Source organism: Monodon monoceros, unplaced genomic scaffold, assembly GCF_005190385.1.
Source record: "Monodon monoceros isolate NGI ecotype Baffin Bay Population unplaced genomic scaffold, NGI_Narwhal_1 Super_Scaffold_5, whole genome shotgun sequence".
NCBI classification, from domain to species: domain Eukaryota; kingdom Metazoa; phylum Chordata; class Mammalia; order Artiodactyla; family Monodontidae; genus Monodon; species Monodon monoceros.
Window position 1 is genome coordinate 19,798,171 of NW_021703782.1, and position 14,016 is coordinate 19,812,186.

The following is a 14,016-nucleotide window of genomic DNA, read 5'->3' on the forward strand; positions in this document are numbered from 1 at the left end:
AGCATTTAATGTTGCTATTTTTTAAGTTTGCCAGAGTTGAAGAAAAAAATAATCTTAGCCTTTTAATTTTCACTTTCTCAGATGCTAGTATATCTTTTCAGATTAGACTTGCCTTTCCCCTCCTGTAAATTGCCTTTTCACATTCTTTATCCTCTTTTCTATAGCATTATTTAATAACTATTTACCTAAAGCCAATTTTGTATTAATCTTTTGTTGTTAAATGTATTACAGGTATTGCCTCTTAATGTTCCGCCCTAATTCACTTCTAGGAGCTTTAATATCTAGAGGGTACTAAGATCCTGTCATTATTATTTTTATTTTTTCCTTGAAGATTTTCTTTGCTAATTCTCACACATCAACTCTTCCAAATGAGTTTAGAATTATTAATTTTAAAGTGAAAAAGAAAAATACTCTCATGAGACTTCGATTGGAATTTCTATAAATCTTGTTTATAAAGAATTGACATTTTTATGATACTGAATCTTTCCATCCATGATATGCATGGCTCTTATTTTGAGGGGGTGGTCATTCATGTTTTAATGTTCGTCAAGGAAGTTTTCTTCACATTGGCTTTTTCTTGTATCTTTTTTCCCCCTCAGATTTATCCCTAGCTATTTTATAGCATTTATTCCTTTGAATGGGATCTTTTCACCGTATTTCTGATGAAGTCTGGTTATTGTTGTAGGTCCGTAGGAAATTTGGTAAATTTTATGTGCTTGTACTTGTATAAGCCATTGTTTTTTCTCAATTAATTTTCTTGTGTTTTCCAGAAAGCAAAAAAAGTTCATTATATATAAAAAATGCAATTTTTATCTCTTCTGTTTCCAGCATTTTAATCTTAACATATTTTTCATATATTCTCACATTGGCTAAGGTTCTTGGTACAATATTCAGCTGTTGAAGAGATCATGTTCATCCTTACCTTTATTTGAGTTTAATGAATGCTTTTAATATTTTGCCAGTAAATATCAAGTTCAGAGAGTTTTCTACTATTTCAACTTCTTTAGGAGTTTGCTACTCTTTTCTAATCGAGAATAAGGGTTAAAGTTTGTCAACTGCCTTTTTGTTATGTGTCAGGATGGTATATATTAAAATTTGTCTCAGATTTTATTATACTGAATTGTATTAATAGTCTTACTGATGCTGCACTGGCCTTGTATTACTAGAATAAGCGCTACCTGGTCATTGTGGTTCGTGGTTATGGTGGTTTTTAATATATACTGCTGGATTTAATTTTATATATTTTGATATAAACATAAATGAGATGGGAATCTTCTAATTTTGTTTTTTGTGTTACCCTTTCTGGTTTGGTATCATGTTTATACAACCTTCATAGAATGAAGTGAAAAGTTTTTCACCTTTTTCTGTACTATACAGGGAAATCATCTGTTATTTGAAAGATTAGAATTTGACCATGTGGCATCTTTTGGGGTCTTGTGTGGTTTTGTTATTGTTGTTTCCTTTTTTTTTTAGAGCTAAGTTTTAAAAAAATATATGTGTTTTGGTTTCTAGAATGTTTCTTGTCACCTTCATGACTTTTGTTTATCCTCTGCCAGTGTTATTGAAGACTCTCCTCTGCTTCTCTCTCCAGCTTCAACCATATGGTGAGATAGATGTCTTCTGAGGCAGAGCATGGATTTGGTTTCCATGTTGGTCAGAGAACTTGATCTTGGAAATAAAAGTTGATGCTGTCTGTAACTCTCTATATATGCTGGGATGAATGGCCAAGACTGGTTCAGTTATAAACATTACATTGATGTTTGTTCCCAGCCTCTTTCTATTTTATTGAATCTGAAATTGGAATTTTTCTGATGCTTTTTAAATGAAGAACTACTTTTTTTGTAGTAGATTTTTCTTTTCACTGGTTGAAGCTATACTATTTCTGTTCTGGATCCTGATCCAGTACTCTTTTTCCTATTCCATGAGTTCCCCAATATTAGGTGATGATACTTTTCACTACAGCATTACAATGGACATAAAATTTTTAAGATGTCTTTGGTGGTGACTTAGTGAGACTTTGAAGGGCAGGTAAAAATTGTCTTGATCAAATTTGTTCGTTTAGTACATTAAACCAGGGGCTAGGAAACTTTTTCTTAAAGGGACAGATAGCAGATATTTTAGGCTTTGCAGGGGTATTATGGTCTCTGTTGCAGTAACTCAACTTTTCTTTTTTTTAAAGACTTTATTTTTCAGGAGCAGTTTTAGGTTCACATCAAAATTTAGGGGTGGGTAAAGAGATTTCTCATATATCCCTGCCACCACAATATGCATAGTCTCCCCGCCCCATTATTAATATCTCACACCAGAGAGGCACATTGGTTACAATTGATGAACTTATGTTGACACATTATAATTACCCAAGTCCATAGTTTATGTTAGGCTTCACTCTTGGTGTTTTACATTCCATGGGTTTGAACAAATGTAAAATGACATGTACCCATCATTATAGTGTTGTCCAGAGTGTTTTCACTGCCCTAAAAATCCTCTGTGCTTGGCTTATCCATCCCTTCTGCCCTCTCTGGCAACCATGTTTTACTGTCTCCATATTTTTCCATCATATAGTTGGAATCATGTAATATGTAGCTTTTTCAGATTGGCTTCTTTCACTTAGTAACATGCATTAAAGTTTTCTCCATGTCGTTTCATGCCTTGATAGCTCATTTCTTTTTATTGCTGAATAGTATTCCACTGTATAGATGTATCACAGTTTCTCCATTTACCTACTGAAGGACACCTTGGTTGCTTCCAGGTGTTTGCGACTATGAATAAAGCTGCTATATACATCTGTGTGCAGATTTTTGAGTGGACGTGTTTTCAACTCCTTTGGGTAACTACCAAGGAGCACGATTGCTGGATCATGTGGTAAGAGTCTGTTTAATTTTATAGGAATTTGCCAAACTGTCTTTCTAAGTGGCTGTACCATTTTGCCTTCCTACCGGCAGTAAATGAGTTTCTGTTGTTCTACATCCTTGCCAGCATTTGGTGTTGTCAGTGTTCCAGATTTTGGCTATTCTAATAGGTGTGTAGTGGTAGATCTTAGTTGATTTAATTTGCATTTCCGTGATGACATATGATGTGGAGTGTCTTTTCATAGGCTTATTTACCATCTGTATATATTCTTTGGTGAGGTGTTTATTAAGGTCTTTGGCTCAGTTTTTAATTAGATTGTTTTCTTATTGTTGAGTTTTAAGAGTTCTTTGTATATTTTAGATAATATTCCTTTATCAGGTGTGTCTTTTGCAAATACTTTGTCCTAATCTGTTGCTTGTCTTCTCATTCTCTTGATGTTATCTTTCGTAGTGCAGAAGTTTTTTATTTTATTAGGGTCAAACTTATCCATTATTTCTTTCATGGATTGTGCCTCTGGTGTTTAAAGAGTCATTGTCATACCCAAGGTTTCTAGGTTTTCTCCTATGTTATCTTATAGGGGTTTGATGGTTTTGTGCTTTACAGTTAGATCTGTGATCCATTTTAAGTTAATTGTTGTGGGGTGTAGGCCTGTGTCTAGATGCATGTTTTTGCCTCTGGATGTCCAGTTGTTTCAGCACTATTTGTTGAAAAGACTATCAGTGTTCCATTATATTACCTTTATTCCTTTGTCAAAGATCAGTTGACTGTATTTATGCGATCTGTTTCTGGGCTCTGTGTTCTGCTCCTTTATTTATTTGTCTATTCTTTTGCCAGTAACCGCACTGTCTTCAATTACTGTAGCTTTATAGTGACTCTTGACATTGGTTGCTGTCAGTCCTCCAATTTTGTTCTCTTTCAATATTGTGTTGGTTATTCTGGCTCTTTTGCCTCTCCATATAAATTTTAGAATCAGTTTGTGAATATCCACAAAATAACTTGCTGTGCTTTTGATTGAGAATTGCATTGCATAGATTAAATTGGGAAGAATCTACATCTTGACAATATCGAGTTTTCCTATCCATGAACACAGAATATCTTCTATTTAGTTCTTCCTTGATTTCAAGCATTAGTTTAATTTCCTCATATAGATCTTGTACATATTTTGTTAGATTTATATCTTAAGTATTTCATTATTTGGGGTCTTAGTGTAAGTGATATTGTGTCTTTAATTTCAAATTCCACTTGTTCGTTGTTGGTATATAAAAGAATGATTGACTTATTGCATATTTACCCTGTGTCCTGCAACCTTGGTATAATTGCTTATTTGTTCCAGGAATGTTTTTGTTAATTCTTTCAGGTTTCTGCACATCATGCATGAAAATATATTTTGCAAACAAAGCCAGTTTAATGTCTTCCTTCCCAGTCTGTATTACCTTTTATTTCCTTTTCTTGTCTAATTGCATTAGTAAGGACTTCTAGCAAGATGTTGAAAAGGACTAGTGACAGGAGACATCCTTGTCTTGTACCAGCTACTCAACTTTGACATACAGTGCTCAAGCAGCCACAATGTGTAAAAAAATGTGTGTTTTTCTGTTACAGTAAAATTTCATGCACAGTGAAATTTGAATTCCATATAATTTTTATAGGTTATGAAATAGTATTTTAAATAGATTTTTTTCTACCTATTTAAAGATAGAAAAACCATATTAGCTCACAGGTTGTGCTGAAGCAGACACACGGCCTGATTTCTTTCCTTTCTCCCTCTCACCTGCCCTTTCTCTCTCTCTCTCCCTCCCTCACTGCCATCCATCTATCTATCCATCTCAGATGTCTTCTTTTTTATTTTTTCTGTTTTTTAGAATCAATTCTACCATTTTTTAAATTTATATATTTAAAAAAATCTACTGACTTTCAGTTCTAATTTGGATACATTGCTTCATGCTTGGCTCAGGGCTTTTCATTGGTTTTTGCTTTTCAGAGATGAAAGGTTTTAAGGCCTATGTATCCTTTGATAGGGGTCCTAAGATATTCTTCATGGAAACAGCATAAAGCTTACAGATGAGTTGGAGGGTGAAGGGAGTAGTAAGAAAAACAAAACAAAACAAAAACCAAAAGAAAGTTCATCAGATCCATAAAAAATATAAAAAGAAGCATAACCTTAGGACAAATTAAATAGTAAGATGTTGAAATAAGTAAAGTAATTACCATTAATGTCAGTTGATTAAACTTGCTGTTGACGGAGATGTTTAGATCTGATTAAAAAATGTAAATAGGCTGTGTATTGTTAATAATAGCCACATCTGGTATAGTTCTTTTTATGCCAGGAGATGACTAACCAAAGGAAAGAGGTATGTAGATATATACTTTGAGACTAAAGGATTATTAGTAAGATAGTCACTGCATATGATAAAAGTTTAAATTTCTTAGGAAATGTCATACTGAACTTGTATGCACCTGAAAACAAAGATCTCAAAATGTACAAATAAAGCTATATTGGATGTATATAGGAGAAACTGTCAAATCCTCTGTCATTGTGGATAATTGCAACCCATCTCTCCCAACTTATCAATGAGGTCAAAAGACAAAGCTTAAAAATAAAGATTTGAACAACCTGAGTACCAAGTTTGGTTTAATATACTCTTAACCCCAGATTAGAGTGTATGTATACTTCTCATGAACATGTGAAATATTTATAAAAAGGTATCATGTGCTGGATCCTAAAATCTTCATTAAATTTCATAATGCAGTCTACAGCAACATGGATGGACCTAGGTATTATCATATTAAGTGAAGTAAGTCAGAAAGAGAAAGACAAATATCACATGATATCACTTATATGTGGAATCTAAAATATGATACAAATGAACTTACTTACAAAACAGACTCACAGACATGGAAGAGAAACTTATGGTTACCAAATGGGAAGGAAGTGGGAGGTATAAATTAGGAGGTTGGGATTAGCAGATACAAACTATTGTTTGTAAAATAGATAAACAACGAGGCCCTACTATATAGCACAGGGAGCTATATTCAATACCCTGTAATAAACCATAATGGATAAGAATATGAAAAAGAATATATATATATATATATATGTATATTTACAATGTTGTATTAGTTTGTGGTGTACAGCCATCCTACACTGGGAAGACAAGCCCCCAGAATGTTTGGCTTTGAAGGCCAGCAGTGCTTACTTTTGGGAGAGCCAGAGGGCTGTGGGAAATAGAGACTCCACTCTTAAAGGGTACACACACAATCTTGCATCCTCCAGGACCTAAGGCAGAAGCAGTAGTTTGAGAAGAGTGTGATTCAGATGCAACTGCTGATCTTGGAGATCCTCCTGGAGAGGCAGGAGGCAACTGCAGCTCACTCTGAAGACATAGACACTGGTGGCAGACATTTCTGGGAACTCATTCTACCGTTAGGACACTGATGCTGGCAAGCATCATTTTGGAATTCTCCTTTTAGCTTATTAGCTCCAGGACTTGGCCCCACCCACCAGCCTTTCACAACCAGTACTGGGATGCCTCAGGCAAAGCAACTAGCTGGGCTGGACACAGCCCCGCCCACCAGCCCGCCAGCTGCCTTAAGACTCCCTGAGCCCACAGCCATCCTGGGACCTGGCCCTGTCCACCAGAGGGCCCAGGACCAAGCCCTGCACAGTAGTAAACCGGCACTAGTCCCTCCACCTGAGGGCCCTGCAGCTAGAGACCCTAGGACTTGGCTGTACACACCAGTTGGCCAGCACTAACCCTAGACCAACATCACCAGCCAGTGGACAGGCACCAGCCCCAGGTCACCTTGGGCCCCATCCCTGCCCACCAGCAGGTTGATACACCAACTCCAGGACCTCCAGGACCCTGCAGCCAGAGACTCTGGGACCTGGCTTTGCCCACCAGTGGGCCAGCACTAGCCCCAGACCGACTTCACCAACTCGTTTGCAGGACCTGCCCTGGTGCACCCCACCCCCCATCCCACCCTAGGCCCTGGTACTGGTCCTGCCCACTAGCAAGCCAGCACCAGCTCCAAGACACCTTGGACCCCTCAGCAGGCCTCCCTAGGATCCAGCCCCACTCACCAACAGGATGACACCATCTTTGGGACACCCTGGGCCCTGTAGCCAGGTGTGTCAAGAACTGGTGCCACCCACCAGCAGATCAACATTAGATCCAGGGACCCAAGTCCTGTAACCAACCACCCTGAAATCTGGCTCTGCCCACCAGTGAGCCAACACTAGCCTCGGGACCCCTTGGGGATCCACAGCCAGCTGCCTTGTGACCCAGCCCTACCCAGCAGCAGCCGACAGCCTCTACATAAGGCAGGACCTGGCAACCAACTGAACTGGGGGTCAGCCACGCCTGCCAGACCATTCAAAGTGGTCAGCTTGCTATAACAGAAGGGCCTGTGCAGTCTCCATAACGGGCACCCCTGGAGCATACAGCTCTGGTGACCAGATAGGAAGGAGTGTGCTGCTGGAACAGATAGGCCATCTCCTACTAAAGGGCAGTTCTCCAAGGTCAGGAAATGTAACCGAACTACCAAATATTGATACATAGCAAAGAAATCAGGAGAAGATTGGATGAACAGAGTGAAAAGGTAGAAGTTTTTAACAAAGAGTATAAAATATAAAATGACTAAACAGAGGTTAAGAATGTAATAACTGAAAGAAAAAATACATGAGAAGGAATCAACAGTAGATTAGATGATACAGAGGAACAAATTAGCTAGAAGATGGAGTAGTGGAAATCAATGAAGCTGAAGGAAAAGAAAAAAAGAATAAAAAGAAATGAGGACAGTTTAAGAGACTTGTAGGACAGCATCAAGCATACTAACATTTGCATTATAGGGGTCCCAGAAGGAGAAGAGAGAAAGGGGAAGAGAATGTATTTGAAGACATAATAGCTGAAAACCTCCCTAACCTGGGATGGGAAACAGACATCCTCAGGCCCAGGAAGCACAGAGAGCCCCAAACAGCATCAACCCAAAAAGGACCACACCAAGATACAATTCATTGTATTATTAAAACGGTAAAAACCAAAACTAAAGAGAGAATAGAGAATATTAAAAGCAGCAAGGAAGAGTAACAAGTTACCTAAAAGGGAACTTCCGTAAGATTATCAGCTGACTTCAGCAGAAACCCTGCAGAGCAGAAAGTAGTGGCATGATATACTTAAAGTGATGCAAGGGAGAAACCTACAACCTAAAATACCCACAAGGCTTTCATTCAGATTTGATGTAGAGGTCAAAACTTTTACAGACAAGAAAAGCTTTTAGCACTACCAAACCAACTTCACAAGAAACGTTAAAGGGATTTCTGTAAGCGAAAAAGAAAAGGCCATTTTTTTTTTAAACATCTTTATTGGAGTATAATTGATTACAAGGATGTGTTAGTTTCTGCTGTATAACAAAGTGAATCAGCTATACGTATACATATATCCCCATATCTCCTCCCTCTTGCGTCTCCCTCCCACCCTCCCTATCCCACCTCTCTAGGTGGACACAAAGCACCGAGCTGATCTCCCTGTGCTATGTGGCTGCTTCCCACTAGCTATCTAGTTTTTATCATGATGGATGATGGAATAAAAACAACCATCTAGAGAAATAGCAGTATTTTTGAGAAGGGGAAAAATTGTAACCTGGAGTGATTTTCACTGCAAGAATAAACATTTCAGGCATGATAAAATTTTAATATGATAATGTCAACAGGTAAAAGAATGTTAGAGAATTCAAGATAATTAAGTTATAAGAACGTCATCTGATCTGTATTTCAGAATTCCAAGACCCTTTGCTCAGCTCTCTGCAGCCACCGTCCAAAGGGCAGTTGTTCAACTATCTGTCAGGGCTCATCCTGAAAAGACACTGGGAGAAATGAAAACATGAGGAGAGGGTTTTGGGCAGTACTTTTTTTTTTTTTTTTTTAGATAGATTAGTAAGGGAAAGGGGTTGCTAATTTAGCATTGTCTGGGATTCTAATAATATCCCCTCGATCCTGGAGACCACATTAGCTGGTTTTGGAATTTACCTACAAGAAAGCAAATTTACTTTTCTAAAATAGACCCAACCAGCAGGCCCATATATTCATTGATCCATGAACATTGTCACTCCAGGGAGCCTCCTTAGATCCTTGTTAAATTTCCATATATGACTCGCAGTCTTCCTCTAAAGCCAGCTCTGACCATCCCTCCTTGAATCTTGGTCAGTTGGACGTTCTGCTTACTTGTCCAAAGGGTAATAAACACACCTCAAAATAAATTAAAAAAAAAAAAAGGTCACAACTAGAAATATGAAAATTATGAAAGAAAAAAATATCATTGGTAAAGGCAACTATATAGTAAAGGTAGTAAATCAACCAAATACAAAACTAGTAGGAAAGTTAACAGTTGAAAGTAGTAAAATTACCTATATCCACAATAAGTAGTAAAGGGATACATAAAACAAAAAGATGTAAAATATGATGTCAAAACAGTAAATATTGGGGTGGATGGAAATGCAGGGTTGTTAAAATGCATTTGAACTTAAGAGGGGAGCAGCTTAAAATAAATTACTTAATACATATATAATGGTATACATAAACCTCATGGTAACCACAAACCAAAAATTTATAATAGATACACACACACAAAACAAGAAAGGAATCCAAGCATAACACTAAAGATAATCATCAAATCACAAGGGAAGAGAGCAAAAAAAAGAACAAAAAACAACTACAAAAACAACCCAAACACAATTTTTAAAATGGCAGCAATTACTTACCCATCAGTAATCACTTTACATGTAAGTCAAAAGATATAGATAAACAAAATTGATAAATCTTTAGCCAGACTCATCAAGAAAAAAAGAGAGGGGCCAAATCAATAAAGTCAGAAATGAAAAAGGTGAATTTATAACTGACACCACAGAGATGCAAAGGATCATAAGAGATTACTGTGAACAGTTTTTCACCAATAAAATGGACAACCTAGAAGAAATGGAAAAATTCCTATAGATGTACAATCTCCCAACATTGAACCAGGAAGAAATAGAAAATATCAACAGACTAGTTACCAGTAATGATATTGAATCCATAATAAAAAGACTCCCAACAAACTATAGTCTAGGACTAGACAACTTCACAGGTGAATTCTACCAAACATTTAGAAAAGCGCTAGCACCTACTCTTTGTGAACTATTCCAAAATATTTGCAAAGGAAGGAATGTTTCTGAACTCATTCTATGAAGCCAGCATCACCTTGATACCAAAAGCAGACAAAGATACCACATTAAAGTCATATGTTTTTCTCAGTAGATTGATAAAAAGAATGAGAGATGTCAAATCTATCATAGATAAAACTAAAGGTAAACTAGGAATAGAAGGGAGCTTTCTTAGCCTGGTATTTCTTAGTAAAATGTAAAAGTGGTCTCCTAAAATCAGGAAGAAGACAGGAGGCCTGCAATCACCACCTCTGTTCAACATTGTTCTGAAAATCCTGGCATTTGTGGAAAGGCAGGAAATAGAAATAAAATAATGACTGAAAAGGAAGAAATGTAACACTATCTTTCTCAAGTGATTGTCTCTATTGAAAATCTAAAAGGATCCACAAATTATTAGAAATAACGAGTATTGCAAGATGGCTGAATATAAGATCCATATTAAAAAATAATCAATTGCCTTTTTCCCAATAGCAACAGACAAAAGATATCAGTCAGAAAAAGATATTATTGACAGTAGGAAGAAAAATGTATCTAGAAACATATGCAGGCTGTATGGAAAAATTATGAAACATTATTGTAAGACATTAAAAAATTAAATAGAGACATTATCTTCTTGAATAGGAAGATTCAGTATCTAAAAGATGATTCTCACAAATGATTCAATGTACAGATTTAACTTAAAAGTACATTAATTTTGTGAGGAACTTGATGAGCATAAAGAGGCCCCAGGGCTTCCCTGGTGGCGCAGTGGTTGAGAGTCCGCCTGCCGATGCAGGGGACACGGATTTGTGCCCCGGTCCGGGAGGATCCCACGTGCCGTGGAGCGGCTGGGCCCGTGAGCCGTGGCCGCTGAGCCTGCGCGTCCGGAGCCTGTACTCCGCAGTGGGAGAGACCACAACAGTGGTACCGCAAAAAAAACAAAAAAAGAGGCCCCAAAATAGCCGAACATTTCTAAAGAAGAAGAAAATGAGGGTCCTTGCCTTATTAGTACTCAAGACTTATTTTAAAGATATGGAAGTTAAGATGGTATATTACTGGCTTTGGGATAGACAAATTGACCAATGGAGTGGAATATAGAACCCAAAACAGACCCATAGAAGTAGGGGAACTGATAAGGAGAGAGAAGGCATTGAGATCACTGGGGACGGCAAAGATTTGACTACATTTATGAGGTAAAACAAACTTATATGATCTTGATGGAGTGAAAAATTTCTTAAACACAAAATACAAAACAAAAGGAAAGGTTGATAAGTTCTATGAAATTAAGAACATCCGTTCATTAAAAGACACTGTGAAGAAAGGAGAAAGAAAAGCCACAAACTGGGAGAAAAGACTTGAAACACATAGCTGCCAAAGGATTCGTGTATATATATACATGCAGACATGGATCAACACGTGCATACATAACATGCAGCCAGGAAATCAATAAGACAGAAAAATGTTTCACACAAGAGGAAAGGGAAATCGGAAGTAAACATATGGAAAGATGATCAACCTCATATGCAATCACAGAAATGCAGATTAATACCACAGTGGGATGCTATTTTGTATTTACCAGATTAACCAAAAATTCTTATGCCTGGCATTACCAAAGTTAGCGGGGTAGTGGATCACCAGGAAGTTTTTATACATTTTCAATGGGAGTATAAATTGGTGTAACTGGTTAGGAAAAGTTTGTTGGTGCTATCTTACAAAGTTGGGCATCCACATCCCAAAAGAGTCAATAGTTCACATTTTTATGGGGTATTTACCTAGAAGGGTGACTTTAAGACTGTTTTTACTAGACAGTAACAAATATACTTAAAATTTGGTCCAGTAAACACATAGGGGTGGGTGGGCATCAAAGATTCATGAAATAATTATCTTTCTTTGTGCATTGCAGTTTGATACTATCCTATTTTATTTTTAAAACTTCCTGATTTTGGTCTTCTAATGAGTGGTTTGCTACTTAGAGTTTGAAAGAGCACTATGCTATAGGCATTTTGCACGTGTCCAGGGAAACTACTTATACCAGGATATAAGAAAAATACTGTTTATAGTAGCAGTATTGTTCATAGTAAAAAGCTAAAAACAAACAAATATCAATGACAGGAGAATGGATAGATGTTTTGGTATATTTGTACAGTTGGACATGGGCAGCCTTGCAAATAACTTACACATGTAGAAGCAAAGATAAATCTTTGAAAAATGTTGAATTAAAACAACATATAATTTTTTGTAAAACTAAAAGCAATACAAAATAGTATATAGTTTAGAGATGTGTAAATGCAATGAAATCACATACATATACACGCACACACAGAGGAAAAATATGAGAATGATAAACACAGACTTTGGTGATTAACTTTGGGTTTGAGAAGGCAGGTGGAAGAATAGGTGAAGAACACCTGGGCAGATAGGGTATTAGTTCTGACCTGTTTCTTACTTTGGTGATTTTAAGGGAGTTTGTTATTATTATGCTTCATTATATATACATGCTACATATATTCTTTATATTTGTCAAATTAGATCAATGTTTTTAGTAGCTTCATATATCTTGAGTTCTGCAAACCTTTCTTACTTTATTTCTTGAATACTTTTCTGCATTTTTTATGTTCTTTTTTTCTTATTTTCAAGAGAACCCAGAATTCTAGATTTTTAGAAAATATCTCCTAGTTTTAAGGTTTTTCTTGAGAAGAAACCTTTTGAATGTCAAATAAAATTGGTTTATGGGCCAGATTTGCACATAGGCCTCCAGCTTTCTTTTTGGTCCTTATGCTATAGTTCTCCTAGAGAAGGGCTTCCTGGGGCTATTTTCCCATGGGAGGAAATGGTTTGTCTGGTGGATGTTAATGGATGCTGGTGGAGGAGGATCCTGCATTGTACTCTTGGGGCTGTTCTATATGTACATGTGCTGGCGCCTGTTCATATGGACTTGAGGATTGCTAAATTTTCAGGAATTTTGTGAGCTGGTTTTCAACAACCATACATATCTTGAAATTGGTCATTGTAGCAGTATCAGTAATAGTACAAATCAGAATATATCCTACCTGTTTGAGACCACTTTCCCCTTTTGTTTCATTATATTGTCATTTTCCACATTTAGAGTATCTTTCTCTGTGGTCTTAAGGGTGAATGGACTTTATTCTTGGCCATAGTGACTATTATGCTGTGCTTGTTTTTAATAAAAGAGAGTCTATAAGGAACTTAGAGGTACTAGACTCATTTGAAAGCTGTTTTATTAAAATAGAGGTCAGAAAGAAGTTCTGTGTTTTGAGTCACTAAATTCCTTACTTTACCTTTCCTAGCTTCTTGGAAAGCGTCTTCTTAAAAAGTAACTCCAAAATCCTAGAACAAAATTTAGGTCTTTTGCTCTTTTCAAAGGAAAAAAAAAAAAAAAACCTCTTATGGCTCTTTTTTGAGATGTTTTATTCTAAGGAAATTCTCATTGTTAGAAGTCCTCACTGCCCCCCTTCAGGTATGGGATGTGTAGGTTGAAAGCAGTTAACTGACTATTTTGAAATATTAGGCATGAACAAGTCAGCATGGTTGCACAAACATGAGATGATCCCAATCTAATAACAGCTGTTGTTCCTGAACTTACCATCCCTCCTCCACGTGCATGATGTGGGTACCTCACTACTGGGACCTCCATTGTGCAAATTAGCAGTATAGAATATGCTGTTCTAGAGCAGAGGTGTTTATCTACTTTTGACTTGTCTTTCTGTAATTAGATGGTATTTCATGAAGAGGTGGAAAACACTTTTAGAATTCTTTGTGAAGTAGAAACTCTGAGGGGGCAGGCCCAGTTCTCTCAAGTTGAGGCCTCAAGGAGTTGCTATCTAATAAAAAAGAAATATTTAAAATAGGTTTTCACCAAAATTTTAAGTTGTAGAGTCTAGTGTGATGTGGATGATATTTTTGTAAATAATCTTCCACAGTAATTCTTTAAAATGTTAGGCATTTCTGGCTTCCTTTTCTTTTTTTTCTGATGAA

At 36.8% G+C, this 14,016-nt stretch overlaps 1 protein-coding gene across 1 annotated transcript in view; it reads left to right on the forward strand.

Moving 5' to 3' along the window:
- The window catches only part of AUH (AU RNA binding methylglutaconyl-CoA hydratase), a 162,500-nt gene that overhangs the window by 56,224 nt on the left and 92,260 nt on the right, over nucleotides 1-14,016 (forward strand). The gene's annotated exons all lie outside the window — the stretch shown is intronic.